Source organism: Lampetra fluviatilis, chromosome 35 (assembly GCF_964198595.1).
Source record: "Lampetra fluviatilis chromosome 35, kcLamFluv1.1, whole genome shotgun sequence".
NCBI lineage: Eukaryota > Metazoa > Chordata > Hyperoartia > Petromyzontiformes > Petromyzontidae > Lampetra > Lampetra fluviatilis.
In genome coordinates, this window is record NC_136309.1 from 7457057 (window position 1) to 7472835 (window position 15779).

Sequence of the window (15779 nt, forward strand, 5' to 3'; positions counted from 1 at the left end):
CTTCGATTGTTTAAGTCTTAGGACTCACATAAGTCAAACGGGGAACCTGTCTCCCTCGCTCAAAAACAACCCACTGACATTGTCAATTAGTTTGATGTTGCAGCAAACGTGATGAAAAATGGAAAAAGCTCTCTTGGGCTGAGATCCATGTCACCAATTTCTTCACTGAGGCCAGCGTTCGAGCTAAGCAGCAGAGAGAGGGAGCGGGGTGGGGGGGTGATGTAGTGGTTGTGCCGCTACGCTTCCATCAAAATGATTTTGGTTTCGATTCCGGTCTCCGAGGCTAAAATTTCATTTGCCCCTGTAAACGATAAGGCCCCTCTCGCCGGCGCACTCGGCTCAAAGTAAGCACGCCCGAGACGGCGCAGCGATGCGCCGACCCGAGCGGCATTCGTCATGCGCCACGCCAACGATGGAGCTGCTGCCGGGAACACCCGGCTGATCTGCGCGCTTCGCGGAGGGCACCGCGTTGAATCGCGGTGACGTTGTGAGCAAAGTAGCGCTCATCTTCTTGGTTCTTTCGGTAAAGTCACGTAGAAGGGAAGTAATAAAATAATACAAATAAAACATAATAAAATAAAATAATTCTCACGACGTTTCGGCTACAACGCAAGCAGCCGTCTTCAGGTGAAGAATGAGACACTACCATGCTAGGAGCTTATATATAAGCTGGGTTGGAGGTGGAAGAGCGCCTTAACAAAAAGAATGTGCATATGAAGAGGAATTTAGCATATTCATAGGAAATGCGTAGGAGGTGGGTGGGGGGGTTTCATAGTCATATTATGTCCATGCATTATGCAGGATCAGCAGCACCAAGGGAGGGTGCAGGGAGTAGCATTAACAAAGGAAAGGAATGTTAATAGTATGTAGCTGCAGTTACTAAACAACCACGTAGAAAACTAAAGTATAAACTACATAAAAAACTAAAGTATAAACTGCATAGCACCATCAGTATACTTACTATACTCTACAATAAGCTGAGTTACTAACAGCAAGTAATACATTGCAATTTTACGTCGTAAAAATTATATAATATGCTTCCATCTAAACTTTATTCTCTTACATCACACGAGCATACACCGTACTATATACTGCCATAGATAAACCCAACATTAAATTATATACTGTATTGCTATAAACCACCCTATACCTTATACATTTTAATATAACACTATGTATTATAAACATATAGCAGTGTGATACACATTAGGGTGGGTAGAATAATACATAGTGTTATATTAAAATGTATAAGGTGGTTTTAAGCAATACAGTATAAAATTTAATGTTGGGTTTATCTATGGCAGTATATAGTACGGTGTATGCTCGTGTGATGTAAGAGAATAAAGTTTAGATGGAAGCATATTATATAATTTTTACGACGTAGAATTGTAATGTATTACTTGCTGTTAGTAACTCAGCTTATTGTAGAGTATAGTAAGTATACTGATGGTGCTTTGCAGTTTATACTTTAGTTTTTTATGTAGTTTATACTTTAGTTTTCTACGTGGTTGTTTAGTAACTGCAGCTACATACTATTAACATTCCTTTCCTTTGTTAATGCTACTCCCTGCACCCTCCCTTGGTGCTGCTGATCCTGCATAATGCATGGGCATAATATGACTATGAAACCCCCCCACCCACCTCCTACGCATTTCCCATGAATATGCTAAATTCCTCTTCATATGCACATTCTTTTTGTTAAGGCGCTCTTCCACCTCCAACCCAGCTTATATATAAGCTCCTAGCTTGGTAGTGTCTCATTCTTCACCTGAAGACGGCTGCTTGCGTTGTAGCCGAAACGTCGTGAGAATTATTTTATTTTATTATGTTTTATTTTTTATTATTTTATTACTTCCCTTCTACGTGACTTTACCGAAAGAACCAAGAAGATGAATCCCTGCAGTCACGAAAGCTTTAAATCGAAAAATCAAAGTAGCGCTGTCAAGCAACGACCGAAAAAACGTTTTAAGAACCGATTTAACCACTCTGAACGTCGGGAACGAATGCCATTGGTTGGCGCGCTTGCAAACTTACGAAACCGCGCGACGGAGCTGAGTCGCTGTGTGGTACATTTGCCCTTGTTTCTCCGTTAAAAGGTAAAGTTGCAGCCCTGCAATTGCTCGCCCTCGCTACTGCCGGCAGAAGGGGCCTCCACTAAAGAAAGCTGTCGAGGGTATTTCGCCTACTCTTCCACAATGACCAGGCATCTTGGATGAAGTGGGCTTACCCATACTTTACCCTCTCAAACATGACCTGCCGATCGACTGTAGTGTAATGATTTTATACCCGCTTCCGTCTCAGCTTTTGCTGAATGTGGTGCGTTACGAATCTTCAATTCATCGATTGACAACTGCTGGATGGACGGAGGCAGAGGGATTCAAGGAAAGTGCTCCATTGTTTTGACCTGCCATACCATGGGTTAGAACCAGCGACCTCTGGATCACAAGCCCAGTTGTGCTACCCATTGTACCACTCCACACTGTAAAAAAGAAAAAGTTAGTTCAACTCAAATTTTCAAGGCAACCGACTGCACAGAATTTTTGAGTTGAAGATATCAACTTAATTTTTTAAGTTTTGAAGAACAACAATTATTAAGTTGCGTCAGCTAAGTTAGTTCAACTCAAATTTTCAAGGTAACCGACTGCACAGAATTTTTGAGTTGAAGATATCAACTTAATTTTTTAAGTTTTGAAGAACAACAATTATTAAGTTGCGTCAGCTAAGTTTTTCAAGTTCGTACAACTAAGTTTTTTTAGTTCAAGTTACTGGAACTTTTAAGTCTGTAAAAGCTTACTATTTTGAGTTTAAATTACCCCCCCCCCACACACACACACACACTAAATCATCCACTGACAGTAAAACTGTTAATTTATGCATGTTTATTTGAACGACTTTGGCACAGCTTTACAATTCCATAATGACATCAGTATGGGCATTGGGCAATGTAAACGAGTTATACCCAAAGCAAATACATCTTTTTTTTTACTTTCCGACTCTTGTTGAGACCTTACAAATAATGCAATATTGTCAAAGATGACCGATAAACAGTTGTATAGTGCCTAAGTATTAATTCAGAAATGTGTAAATCCCCAGCTGAAAAAGCCAAATTGTCTAAACGTTCTGAATTATCTGAACTTTGAAATTAGCCAAAAATGCAAACACGCAGGCTATAACAGTAATTGTGAAACACAGCTTGCTTCTACTGAGAAACAATCAATATTCTCGTGACAGTTATATGACAGCTACAAATAACAGATTTTTTTTTAGTCAAAATAAAAGAACAACATAAAAACTATAAGGTGGTCCATGTGAAGACTTACAAAATATCCAAACATAAATGAACAAACATGATAAAATAAATCTTCCCCATGGAAAATGAATCACTGGTTTAACAGCTTGGTCTTGAAGCTCCGGACACGCTGTGAGCAATTGGTGGACATTTCCATGAAAATGTGCTGGATAGTTTCACAGGTATACTTGATGTCTTTTGGGAACTCCATGTTAAGGGCATAAAGCAAGCCATAAAGATACGCAAGCGCAGTCGGGGTGTCTGGGATGTCTTTCAGGACAATGGTTTCCTCCAACACAAGGGCAATATTAATGACTGTGTCGTCATCATCATCAAGCACTGTGAGGACCCCCATCTTGATGCCTTTCACCTGTTTGTCATCTGCATCAGTTGCCTGACAAAACAAAAACACCACTGAAATAATGTCCTGTAGAAAACTAGTCAATAAAGAGTGATGTCTATTTGTGTATGGCCTCTTTGCTATACAACACTACTAAAAGCTGAAGGTCTTCCAAGCTGCACTCACCAGGCATCTAGAGAAAAGCTTCTCAGTATTCTCCCGCAGAAATATGGGAAGACCTTCCACAGCTGCCTGTCTGCGATGACTTGTGATGTCAGATGTCTGTTTTGGAAGAATATAAAAACAAACAAATACTTTTGTTTAGCTCTGTGAAATGTACTCCTGTATGTGCACTTGGTTCCATTTGTATTCCCATCTCTACAATTGTGCATGTAGGCAGATAAAATAATTGCAGGCTCTGTTAGTTTGTTAGTGTTTATTTTTGTCTTTTAAGGATAAGTTCACTATTTTGCACTTTGAGCCCTTGCACTTTTATCTTGGCTGAAATAGAGTGTTTGACGAACACTCAACGAACACCACTAACCAATCGGTGAGTTGCACATCTTTGAAAACGAACGTTTAGGGTTGATTTAAAGACAGGTTTGTGAATGCATGTAGCTAGCCATTCTGAAGCATGGCAGGGCCGATTCTAAATCAGCCAAAAGCTCAAGACTGGACCAATAGTCAAAATTCGGGTGTCAAACACTATTTCATCAACCCACAGAGGAGGCTCAAAGTGCAAAACCGTGAACGTATCCTTTAAATATTACTGTATTAAATAGACAATCAAGATGGAACTCGCTCACCAATGTAGCTGATGCAAAAAAATTATTAAGTTATATTCCATCAAAAGTGCAGAGTGCTAGCTTGGTAGTTCCTTCTTGATTAATGGTTTAAATATTAGTGGACAAACTGAAGAAAAGGGTAACACTTTACAATAAGGTTCATTTATTAAACATTATTTAATGTATTAACTAACATGAACTATACATTTGTTATAGTATTTAATAATCTTTGTTAATGTTAGTTAATATGAATAAAGCTGTTCATTGTTTGTTCATGTTAGTTCACAGTGCATTAACTCATGTTAATAAGATTTTAATAAAGTATTAGTAAATGTCGAAATTAACATTAACAAAGATGAATAAATGCTGTATAAGTGCAGTTCATTATTAGTTAATGTTAACTAATGTAGTTAACTAATGTTAACTAACGAACCAAATTGTAAAGTGTTACCAAGAAAGGGCCTTGTAGTCAATATAACAACCTGTTTGTCAAGCATTTCCAAAAGGGTTTCCATCTCTCGACTAAAGGCGCACTTCCTGGCACGATACAATTTCAGCAGACGAGGGGTCAACATCTCAAGGGCAGCTTTAAATGTTCCCATCAGGTCCTTGGTGGTCACACGAGTGAACTCTTGACAAATCTGAATTAAACAAATGCAATACAAATACAACAAGCTGATAGTGTGATTTCATTGTTATAATTAAGACTGCAAACTCAAAGCCATAATACAAATTAACCTACATACACTATCATGGAAAAAACATAACACAAATGCACCAAGTTCAAGAAAAAAAAAGATTCCTTACCTGTTCTTCAAGAAATAGACCGGGCCACCTCTCCAGAACCTCTGAGACCATGGGCTCCATCTCTACAATCTCCATTCTCCTAAGGGAGAATGTGATGTCCATCTTCTGTTTGATGAACTCCATGTCCTTGTTTTTCTTCTTCATGGCTTCAACCAGGGAAGACCTCAGGTCTTCCAAGTCATCCTGGGTGTAGCTTTCAGGATGATCTGGTACATGGTTGACCTCACCTCGTTTTGGTTTTTTCAAGGAAAACCTTCCCTCCGGACCACCATCCCCATCATCATCATCTCTTCTTTGCCTGTTGACACCATGATCATCCGCCTCCTCCCTTCTTGATCTCCTGTTGACACCAACCTCATTACATCCAGCTTGACGTAGTTTTGATCTGTAGTTCCCCATCTTGTACTTTATGCTGGTTGTCCATCCCGCATATCCAGTACCACCACCAGGCTCTTTGAGGCAGGGATGTTTGTTGACAAGTTCAGCAGCAACAGAATCAAACTCATGTTTTTCAGGGTAGGCTTTCACAGAAAATATTTCTTGTGCCAACTTGTCCAGAATCTCTTTTTTCACATCTCTGGTTACATGTAAACCCTTCCCTAATAATTCAAACGTGTCATTCCCCTTGCGGAGTATCAGTTCCACATCATATGAGAATTCTGGTACTGGGAACGGAGTGGGCCACTGTGAAACATTCCTCCTATATGTCCGCACAACTGAAGATAAGCTGTGGATTGAGCCTGGAGATCCAATGATGGCTGTGTCAAGGGAAGAGATGGAGGATGACCGAGTTGGTGTTGGAGGTGGTGGTGATGGCATGTCCTGATTGCTCCACAGAATATGCAAGACAGCCTTTTCTGAAGGTAACTCTGCTATGTCAATCAGGTTGCAAACTGCCTGGCCAAAGTCTGAGGGTTCATACTGTATACAGAATTCACCCACAATTTCAAGTTTTTGACGCAGTTCATTGTACAGTTCCTCTAAAGTTTCAGGAGCTTTGGTCAGCCGAATCTTACGGACGAGTTTGGGATTTATGTGGACCAGAAGCAACAAAGCCTGTGAGGACAAAAGAAGAACAGATATTTGCATGACACTTTAAACTGAAGCCATATACAGTCATGGCCAAAAGTATTGGCACACCTCAAGAATTGTTGGTTTTTAAGCAAAATTCGCAAACTTTTGAAGGTTTTTTGATAAAATAACCAAACCAGGATATTTTCAATAGCTCAACACAACTGAAACAACAATTGGTTTCCCCAAATGTAACAGAATATATCACCAAAATACTGTGGAAAGTGAATACTGCATGGTCGAAAGTATTGGCACCCTTCACAACAAGTGTCTTTTGCCGTGATAAAAGCACACTTTTCAGTGTTAAAATCCAGTGCTAAGGTTATGGGTAGTCAGACGTCAGCTGTGGTAGCACTCCTGAGAAATATCAGCCCATTTCTAACGGACAAAAATCTCCAGTTTACTTACTATACATCTGTTGGTTTATATGGACAGTATAAGGTTTTCTTCAAGTAGAATCGACTTTATTATCCTTTAGAAATGGGCTTATACTTCTCAGGAATGCTACCACAGCTGATGTCTGACTATCCATAACCTTAGCTGTGGATTTTAACAATGAAAAGTGTGCTTGTATCACAGCAAAAGACGGTTATTTTGAGTGCCAATACTTTTGACCATGCAGTATTCACTTCCCGCAGTATTTTGGTGATATTTTGTGTTGAATTTGAGGAAACCAATTTTTGTTGTTTCAGTTCTGTTGAGCTATTGAAAATATCCTGGTTTGGTTATTACATTAAAAACACCTTCAAAAGTTTGTGAGTTTTGCTCGAAAACCAACACATCCGGAGGGGTACCAATACTTTTGGCCATGACTGTACCTTGAAGACTTAAAATCAAGTCATTAACACATGACAAAATTATGAAAACATACAAACAGAAAGGTGCTTACCATTTCAATTTACTGCAGTAGCCAAGCCCTTGGGGTCACCATCAAAGTTCTACCAACTTGGTATGCAGCCAATGGGTGGTAATCGTTCAAAGTCTCTGGATCCAGGATCTCTACATCTGAGTGACAGTTATCAATAAGTTGGTAAGACCGATAATGTTCCATGTACCAAGATGATAATCTTGCGGTGACAAAATACACTTTACACCACTTGTCCACCAATATGTGTAGTATTCTAAAGAATTCTGGCAGTCCACTGCATTCACCCGCAGACACTATCATGTCCCTCACATACTGGGTCCCATACAAATGTACTTCTTTAGCAAGAGACACATCATCTTCATTTGGGTACTTCTTTTCTAGTCCTGTCCTGAGCTTTTCATCTAAAGATGATATTTTCACTCTATCTACACTACCAACATGCAATTTTGGCTTGAACAATTGCTGTGTGTAAAGAAGATATGCCATGAGGTGTTGATGCTTAGTGGAAAGGGTGAGTAGTACATTCTTAAAACAGTGAGCATCATTGATTGCCTGTTTGAAAAAACTATGCTTAGACTCAAATCTAAACGTCCACAGATCCACTAATGGCCCAAAGCACCGTGTGAGATGCACATAGTGATCAATGAAGTGATGCTTTGGTTTCAACTTAAATTCAGGAAAGGTGTCAGTGAGTAACTGGCGATGGTCAGACAATTTATTCCCCAAGTAACATAATGTTCCCTCTGATAACGTAGTAGACACCGTAATCTCCACAATCTCTTTAAGGTCCATTAAAATTTCCCATGACTGCTCTTGTTCAGGTATATAGTTCCCGATCAAGAGAGGTAGCAAACGTAAAAGTGCCCAGTTTTCATGTCCGTTACCGTTTACCTTTCCAGATACAAGGCTTGTCTTTGTAATTGCATGTGGCTTGTTGACCAAATCAGAGAATTTGTATGGAAACTGTTTTATGCGGTTATTCAGTCCATCGAATGTAATGAAACCTTTTCTAATCAATTCTTTTAAACACAAACTTAATTCCGCTGCGACAACACCTTCAAATAGATCATGCAAAAGATCAGGGGGAAATCCAGTAACTGGGTGGAAGAAAGACAACTTACTTAAAGCACAGGATGATTTAACACCATTCACACATGGCTTAGGCTTATCACTCAACTTGAGTTGTTCCACAAAAGAATCGTGTTGCGTAGCAGTTCTCAGTGGAAAGTTCCTTGGCTCACAATTTCCAATTTGGTCTCGACTGATGCAACAAAATCTGCAGAATTTTTCGACATTTAAAGCTTCCTGAAAACCTGCTAAGCTATGTGCACCAAGGTTATCAGCACAGACACAGAACACTGTTCCCTTTACAAATGTATCTAGAGTCTCAATATACACTCCTATCTTTTCAAGATATCCAAGATCCTTAATCAAAGGATAAAGAAAGGCATCATACCCAAATTGTCTGACATCGACAGTTTTTCCAAGACAAGCCAGTTGAATTAGGGGGAGAGTAGAGCGAAACTTGCTTGGTAAATTCAACAAAATCCAATAGACAGCAGTAATTTTATGGATTTTTTTTGAGGACCCCAAAGGATTACATAGTTCCAGGTCATCTATGTAAAGTCCTATAGAGATACTTGCATCTTGCACACCCAGAAGACCATTGTCTTTGTAGTACTGTCCGTCTCGAAAAGAGCAAAATTTACCTGGGTTGTCCCCTTGACTAAACACCAACTTCTCCACAAAATCTGGCTGTCTCAACAAAGTCCCAAGAACCTGGAGGATTGAAACATAAACAAATGTTTGTTTATGGGTTATTTTATATGTATACTCAGTAGGCTGAATTACAGGGAACTTATCTTTAAAAAAAAGATTTCTCCTGTGATCAGTGGCCAATGCACCCTTTCCTTGAGTGCTTACAATTAATGGATTTGTTTCCAAGACAGCATCATTAATCTTATGGAGAACGCTATCATCTAATTCAATGCCGTGTTCTGCAAGCACTGCTTTGATACCTGGTTGCGAGTGGGATTTTGAAAGATGTAAAATATCATTAAACCCCTCAACTATTTTCTGTACAGCGTGTCTACTAACATGTAATTCAGTTTGCATACGTAGAAAAAATCCAGCAGCCCTGTGTTCAAGAGTCTCAGCATCTACATACTCCTCCTTTTCTTGGACATCTGAATTTCCAGAACTACCTGGAAGTGTATCTTCCTCACTACAGATACCTAATGGTTGGTCAGAGGAATCTGTCTCAATGGACACAGGTTCATTTTCTAAGTCTGCTCTTAAACAGGTTCTGATATCACCATGCTTGTGTTTCCTACTTTTGTGTGAACAAAAAGTCTTTAGATTGTTTGTTTTAAAACTACATCTCAAGAAGGAGCAACACAGTCTCATGTTTTTTTAAATGGCGTCCAAGGTGTTTGAAGAAAGACTGTTGCGTGCAGATTTCCCGGAATTCACATAGATTACAAAAAAAGGTGAATTTATCATGTATTTTGGCTGTCCTAAAATGTGATCTGGTCAAATGTGACTTTAAGGCGCCAGGTGTTTTAAAAGTACATACACAGTCACCGTAAACACACGGCCAGTAAGCTCCTCTACCGTGCCTGAGCCGATGGTGCCTAAGCAGACGTTCTTGACTGGCACTGGCAAAGCTGCAGAAGCGACACTTCATAGAAAACCTAGCACAAAAATAAGAGGAGAAAATTAACACAGTGACATACTTCGCAACCGTTCACATTAATGCTGTTGAGCTTCAGGGCTAAAACACACAAAGGTAGGGCTGGGTATTGTTCAAAATCTTTCGATCCGGTGCCAATTTCGATACCTCAGTTTCGATACCGGTTCCTAGCGATACTTTTTTCGATACCAATTTTATGAAATCCATTTTAAAAAGATTACATAACTAGGGATGGGAACCGAGAACCAATTCTTCTTCAGAACCGGTGCCCAGTGAATCAATTCCTTGGAACCGTTAGCATGCCTGCTTAACAATTCCGCGTATCGGTTCCGCTCGTTGCAAATGTGTCATGATGTCACACACGCGCTGCATTGTTTTGATTAAGAACGTGGCAAACATGGCAGAGGCAGAAGTTCGACGCAGAAGTATAATGAGGCCTTTAACGGGACGCCATGTTGCTTTCCGACAAGCCATCGCGTGCTATCTCACACACATTCATACACTCACTCACTCTCATGCGCACACACACACACTTGCGCGCGCACACACACTCTCTCGCGCTCACTCACTCACACACGCGCACACATACACACTCACTCACTAGTGCTCACGCACACACTCTCGCTCACTCACTAGCGCACACACACTCTCTCGCGCTCACTCACTCACACACAAACGCACACATGCTCACTCACACACACACTCACTTTGAGAAGTAGCTCACCTATACTTTTAGATTTGTTCTGAGGTTGCTACACATAATTTGTGTATACAGTATGTGCTCTGTCTTCTGATCAGATATTAAAGCGAGTTAATACAAACAAACACATTTGTACTTATTCCCTCACCCAATGAGAATCGATAAGGAATCGGATCGATAAGCAATCGTTAAATCCGTATCAATTCCCATCCCTATACATAACACATTACCTCAGAAAAACTTTGGTTTTATTTTTTTAGTTTGACTCATGCTCCTTAGCCAGTGCACAAAGGAACACATTTTTTTTATAAAGAGCTCATGCTCACCAAAACTGATTTTTAAAAAATAAAAAAATACAGTAAAACTTAATATTGTGAAATAGTATTACAATTTAAAATATTATTTTAATATATTTCAAAATGTAATTTACTCCTGTGATATCAAAGCTGAATTTTCAAAATCATTACTTCAGTGTCAAATGACCCTTCAGAAATATGAAAACAGTTTGCTGCTTAATATTTTGGAAACTATGATAATTTTTTTCATGATTATTTGATGAATAAAAAATTCAAAAAAGATTTATTTAAAAACGAAATATTTTGTAACATTACACGTTGTAATGTCACCCTTTGATAACTTTAATGCATCCTTACAGAAAACAAATTCTGACAAACCAACACATTTTTGAACGACAGTGTGTAACGTTACATTCAGTAGGTTATTTATTGAAATATAAACACTGGAGTGATCAACAAGGTATCTCTTCATTTACCAGTCGAAGACGGAGCAACTTTCTGCTCTTATGTTTACTCCGTGCACTGTCAAGGTCTTCATCATATTTGTCGTGGTACCGGTCTTTGCAGCAATTATTTTAATGCGAATACTGAATCGCGCGCTGTTGGCATCGAGCCTGGAGAAATGTACCCACACTTTTGATCGACTTTTCCACATCTTTAAGGTATTATGTGTGTGTGCTCGCGTCTCATATGAATATGTGCGCGGAGAGTTTGTGTGTGTGTGCTTGCGTCGTCTCATATAAGTATGCGTGTGAAAAGTTGTGGGTGCGCGCGCGCGTCTCATAATATGAGTGTGCGTGAGCGACTTTATGTGTGTCGTTGTGCATTTCATATGTATTTGTTTGAGCACTGACGTTGACGAGTTAACTCCTTAGGTAACGTTATCGAATTCTGGAACTGGAACCGAACCACATGTCATTTTTAGATAAAGTTACTCGATAGTATCGAGGCAATTCGGTCGGTAACGTTACCTAAAAAGTATCGAACTCGGCAACTTACCCAGCCCTACACAAAGGTCGCATGCTAGAAGCTATATAAATCTAGTTAACCGTATCAAACCGAAGTTTTGTATCAAAGTTTTAGCACGTTAGTTCTACCTTGATCACGAGCAGCAATGTGAACTGTTACCGCCGGTGCTTCGGTTTCAGGTCAATGAGCAAAGCAGACGTGCATAAAACAATGCCATATCATTCATCGAGAATAACAAACATAACGGCAACACAAATCTTTCAATTAATATGTGGACAAGAATTATATTGAGCTTAGCTGTTCAAAATAAGCTACGTTAGCTTCTAACCAATTAACGTTAGCAAGTGTGGGATTTTGTATTGCCATTAACGCCTCGCCTGGTTATGATTTATCGATTTTGTTTCGCGCAATGAAATGTAATACAAATACCAAATGCATATACATATTCATATGATTAGCTTACCTGTTAGAATGAATGTTGTTTATCTTCGGCCAAGAAGTCAGAGAAATTTACCGCTGGCATCGTGACAAAATGGCGGACGCAAACTTTCAAACTGTCGAAGAGAGCTCCTGGCAAAATCCTTGGAAACCCCGTGGCAGCCGGTTGCCATGACAAATTTCAAATGAGCATGCGCAGATAAGTTGACCTCACTTTAACTGGGTGTCAACTACAACTTAAAAATAAAATCAACTCAATTTATAAAGTAAGATGAACTTTTACTCAGAAACGTCTGAAAGTGAGTTCAAGTGGCTTACAACAGATAGTTCAAGTTCCAACTAGCAATTTTATTGTCAGTGAATGCAAAAATCTTAGTAAGGTGAACAATTTTGAGTTTTCATTTTTACAGTGCAGATTCGTTCGTTCGTTGCTGGACATTTGCGTATGTGCAGCAAATAAGAGCAGTCAACCAGTTTAATTTTTTTTACCGGTGATTTTCCTGCATTTGCTGGCAATGCCAAATATAAACCAACTTCACAACCCGGGTACAAATCGGCACAAATTACGACTCTTGGGGTAGTGACGCGGCCTAGTGGCAGCACATTTTGCCGCTCGTTGCAGAGGTTCACGGTTAAAGACCAGCAGGCATCCCTGGTTAATACTGTGGCGCGTAGTCATCGCAAATGACTCTGTGCCGTCAGCTACACGGTGGACGTGAAACATCCCGTGACATCGTTTGAAGGAGAGTCGTCCATTATTTCACCAAATAAAAAAAAACAGGACAAAACTACCGCACAGAAACATGGCACGACGCTTATGAAAAGAGTCCTGATACTTAACGAGGGTTTTCCTGGGTAAACATGGGTAACACATAATAATAATAAAAACAATTGCCGTGGAATTTGCCATCCATTTCACCTTTTTGAGCAGCGAGACATTTGACTTGGACACTTAGGTTGAGTCAGGCCCAGTGTTTCCCTGCTCTTGCAAAGCTCGTCGTCATCAGCCACTGCTGGACGAAGGCCCAAGCAGTCACCGTCTCTCTCACGCTCTTGCGATATTACAATCCATCCTGGCTCCCACACGTAAACTCGTAAAGTAATTAAGTAAAACTCGCTTGTAAAAAGCGCCATTCACGCAATGCCTCACAGCGCTTTACAACACAATCCCAGTGAAGTAAAAAAGAAAAACCCTTAACATTCAATCGAAGAGGAAAATAACCCTCCACGGATGGATACGCAAGAAAAAATAAATGTGGTTGTCAGACGAATCCTACAAACCTCGACTGATGGAACGTCCCTAACAGACTGGGGCGAGGCGCCTGGCTGCTGACCGCTCTATCGTCACCCATTGAACGCAGACTCGTCCCTGGCATACTCAGGTAATCCGATTTCATCACTCAAACTACTGCACGTGTCAGTGACGTGCGGTGAGGTCAATGGCTGGGGAGGCATTGGCTAGTGTCAGAGCCAGATTCACAGAGGGGGCGTGTCCTCACTGAAGGGGCGTGTCCTCACTGAGGGGGGCGTGGCCTCACGGAGGGGGCGTGGCCTCACGGAGGGGGGCGTGTCATCACTGAGGGGGGCGTGTTAGACACGTCCCCCTCAGTGAGGCAGATGTGATAGCTGCCTCCCCTGGTGCTTTTTCATTGCAGTTTCATGACGAGACCAGCGAGCCTAAATATCTTCATACACATACGTGAAATAAGTTACCTGGAGTATGGAAGGCGCCGACATGAAATTAAGGGGTCTACAATCATTACATTGGTGACATACTGAGATAGTAACAGGCACGCGCTTATTGCGTAGCGTGAGGCGCTTTCGGATGCTGAGGCGTCTAAGCAACGTCCGATAAATTACAAGTTTTTTTACCTAATTATTCTTATCTCCGCAATGAACGTCCTCTTGGTTAAATTGCCTCCTTTGGCTGCCACTCTGTCGTGAGTCTCGACCGCCTCTTCTTGTGGCGTCAATCTGCTGAAGCCCACTTCGTTTTTTTATTTCTCCCCAACAGTCATCATACGATGACTCCGGCCTGTGTCTAACCTCTAATCCACATGCATTGAGTCTTCTGATATTTCCATAGTGAGGAATTATGAAGCAATTTATAAATGATAAGTCATGTGTTTGTTTTTTTCCAGAGCCAGTGCACCAAAAAGGCACCCGGCTCAGTCTTCATAAAACAAATTAAAATCGCCATTTATCTGAGCTGTGCGATCGAGATTGTGGAAGGGGCATCACTAATGGGAGACGTGTGGCCATGCATGTCCGACCATCATTCCTCCGATCACAATCGCGCCGGCACAGTCCTAAGGGGAAACAAAAAAAAATACAAAAATGCCTTACAGATGATCTGCTTGCATTCATCGTTAGTATTATCATCATCAATCCTTTGCCGGATTAAGGCCTCCCCAAGCCACGGATGCGCTTCTGCGGCCGTCTGGAACACTCTTCCTTACAATATTAGGAAGCCACTGGAGCTACGCACTTTTAAATCATCTCGATTGGAACCCTCACTTCGATAGAAACGCGCCTCCAATTGGCACGGTTTACCACGTACGGCGTGAAAGAAGTTCAACATACGTACATAAACCTCTCGCGATCCTTCAATGTAATAATCCACCCGGCACTTGCATATGAACTGATTTCATTGCTCCATCTCCTTGGTCAATGTGCTCTCTGATGCTCTCCGTTCCTTTGCTGGCTGCCATTTATGGATGGAAATTCTATAACAAATCGCGTCATCGAGTCACGTGTTCGTGACGTAGCAAGAGTGGGTTGTTGTATGTTACTCGAATGGATTTGTATGTTGACGGATGTTGCTCGTGATGTTGGACATTTGCGTTGATACTTTTCTTTCCGTTATTAATAATGCTGATGAAAACCTTCATTAGTCAGTGTACCCCCCCAATATAAAGGAGAAAATGGGTAATAATCATCTCTCGTTGGTACCCTGCAGCCAGTCGTGGTACATTCCCCATTCCCTTGGTAGAGGTTCGTGTCTCTGCTGACCATAGCTGACCTCACACAATGTGGCATTAAACATTTATTCTAACTGAATGAAGATCCGCCGCATTCAAATATGCACAACTATCACAACCGTGATTTAAATGGTTTAACTAATGAATTGGTCACTGAACTAATATGCTCATTATTTGATTGCTGCATATATATAGTGATGTATGAACCAACCCACTGCTATAAAAATGTTTAACAAAACACGTTCCTTCGGAATGGGCAGGTAGGAATTGGACAGCGCATTCGTGCACGACAGACAGACAAATAATCCCTGGTGGGGAGTGTGGAACCTGTTGTTCCTACCTGTGTACAAGAAAACTTGACTTGAGGTAGCCAGGCAGACAGCCAGGTAGCCAGCCCCCTTAACTATCGGCCCCTCCCCCTTGCTTAGGCACCTCCCCTTAACCCCCCCCCCTCCCTTAGGCCCCTCCCCTGGCCACCCCCCCATATCCTCAGGCCCCTCCACTGACCCCCCTTCCCTTAGGCCCCTCCCCTGACCACCCCCC

General features: G+C 41.0%; 2 long non-coding RNA genes across 3 annotated transcripts; both read right to left on the reverse strand.

Annotated features, from left to right (window-relative positions):
* Window positions 1-2883: 2883 nt before the first annotated feature.
* Window positions 2884-6114, reverse strand: LOC144944590 (uncharacterized). Its single transcript, XR_013639600.1, has 4 exons — window positions 5222-6114; window positions 4897-5055; window positions 3816-3911; window positions 2884-3683 (listed from the first exon to the last, which is right to left on the reverse strand). It is a non-coding gene; the product is annotated as an uncharacterized LOC144944590 (long non-coding RNA).
* A 75-nt stretch (window positions 6115-6189) lies between these two features.
* Window positions 6190-12414, reverse strand: LOC144944589 (uncharacterized). Of its 2 annotated transcripts, XR_013639599.1 has the most exons (4): window positions 12281-12414; window positions 9736-9853; window positions 7182-7297; window positions 6190-6277 (listed from the first exon to the last, which is right to left on the reverse strand). It is a non-coding gene; the product is annotated as an uncharacterized LOC144944589 (long non-coding RNA). The 2 variants fall into 2 exon arrangements; XR_013639598.1 differs by lacking the exon at window positions 7182-7297.
* Between the last annotated feature and the right edge of the window lie 3365 nt (window positions 12415-15779).